Source organism: Carlito syrichta, unplaced genomic scaffold (genome assembly GCF_000164805.1).
Source record: "Carlito syrichta isolate Samal-C Ts95f unplaced genomic scaffold, Tarsius_syrichta-2.0.1 Scaffold154498, whole genome shotgun sequence".
NCBI lineage: Eukaryota > Metazoa > Chordata > Mammalia > Primates > Tarsiidae > Carlito > Carlito syrichta.
The window spans coordinates 295,766-297,809 of NW_007098594.1; the positions used below are offsets into that span (position 1 = coordinate 295,766).

The window sequence follows — 2,044 nt, forward strand, 5'->3', positions numbered from 1 at the left end:
CTCTGGAAAGAGGAAACAGGTTTTTCTGCTCCTCTTCTACCCAAAAGATGCATAAATGTTCCCCTCAAGTTCAAAAAGTTACTCTGGCCTTGGAATATAGAGAGGCAGCTCTTGACAGGCTGACTCAAATCACCTATGAAGAACAGCTGGAACCACTATGCAGAAAGCCCTCTTTGGAAATTTCTTAAAACCACCTCTTGGAAATCGTCCACAATTGTGTACAAAGGCTCTACAGTCCAAACAACTTTTGCTATTTCATCTCAGGAGTTAGGATCCCAGGAGGCATTGGAATTTTCTGAGCAAGAGCAGTAGCTGTGGCCCCCCCGAGGTAGGACCTCAATAACTCCAGGCTTATCAATGATTCAGGCTGTTATGTTTCCCTTTTCCACAGTGCCAAGGATCCATGCTTGGTAACCCTCTCTGTACTTGGAAGATTTTATTTCAGAACAAAAGCGAGCTGCCTGTTCAAATCAGTAGTCCCCCAGAGGTTTCAGCTGAGGTTCCTTAAAGAACCCAAACCGCCCACTGGCCTTGCTGATGGCAGCCATCTTGGCAATAATCAGCAGATTATGAATGACAAAGGACGCTTCATTTCTTTGTTGTTTTGCAAGGTTCTAAGAATGTCCTAGGATGCCAAAGCCAGTGATATCTGCAGCGGCATGGGAATTAATGTGTGCATTAATCCAGCAGTTCTGTTTAGGGTAGCCATATTGAGCGCAGCTTCCTGAAAGGCCAGCTCTACCTCTTCTCTGGAGACCACCATCTTTAAAGATTATCCAGCCACTGGTGGGCATTGACAGCAACTTGGGTGGACAGCAACTTGGGTTCCTGAGGGTTGGGTTAACACGAGCACATCCCCAACAACCGCATCGTCCGTCAGGCATTATGAATTCATTTGGCTGACATACCACAGTGGCAACTCCATGGATGATAGTCCAAGGGTCGACTACTATTTGTCCACCCGTCACTGCAGTCCTCCCTCCTCCGCAGCATCCCGAAAGCCTTTGATCGTGAGTGGCGTTCCTTTTTCCGCTACCTCCTCACTCATACCCTGGCTGACACTGAGTAGCATTAACATGTTGTCACGTTCAGTAATGCCCACGGCGTAGAGGTCACTCAGCACGCTGGCACAAGCTCTGCACCCCACCACGTAAGGATCTTCCGCCAAGGGGTGAAAGAAGTCTGAGATCTGCACCAGAGGCCCCCATGCCTCAGGGCCATGACGCAGGAGCTGTCCCAATGCCCAGGGCTGGAAATGTGGGGCTGGGGCCTGTCGCTGCTGGCAGGCGGGCTTCCCGGGCCGCCTCTTCCTGGCCTCCCACCAGGCCCCGGCCCAGGGGGCGCCGCACGTCCGGCCGCGTCAGTCCCGCCAGGAGTTTGAGCGGCATCTCCTGGGGGGCCGTGCAGCCTGAGCCCTTCCTGCGGGAGAAGCCCGCCAGCAGCCAGCTCGGGCTAAGCCCCAACGCCCGGGGCTCGAAGGGCCGGTAGTTGGAGAAGCTCCGGCCCAGAGGCAAGCCGGCCGAGCTCGAGGAGCCTTCCGCCGCCGCCATCGCCGCCATCGCCGCCATCAGCTCTCCGCCAGCGCCCGTCGCCGAGGATTCCGCCATAGCGCGCCACTAGACTCACGCCACGCCATGCCGTCCTGGTCTTCCTCTGTTGCAAAGATTTAATGAAAATGTGGTTATACATGTTGTCTTTCACAGCACGGTGCTTTGGGTAAAAATGATTTCGTTTTGTTTTCTATTTTTAAAAAAAATATGCAAGTTGTCATTGTTCTTTTCCAGCAACTAGGCAGAGTGTTTTTTGTGTGGATGGTTTGTATTCATATTTCTAAAAAGTGTTAAATTTGTTTGTCTGGGTCTTTTTTAAAAAAAAAAAAACCAATTTTGTAGTGAGAGTAAAATCCTTGGATAACTGGATGCTAAGATTCCAGCAATCTATAGAAATACTAGTTTTTTTCTCTCTGTCAAGTTAACAGTAGCTCCATCCTATAAAGATAGGAAAGTTTCTTCTTATGAAATTAACAGTTTTTGAATGTACGATA

The 2,044-nt window shown here is 50.1% G+C and overlaps 1 pseudogene across 1 annotated transcript; it reads right to left on the reverse strand.

The window, feature by feature from the left end:
* Nucleotides 1-260: 260 nt before the first annotated feature.
* LOC103252314 lies at nt 261-1,607 on the reverse strand (annotated as a pseudogene). The gene has a single exon (XR_503780.1). The product of XR_503780.1 is annotated as a selenide, water dikinase 2-like (transcript).
* Nucleotides 1,608-2,044: the final 437 nt, after the last annotated feature.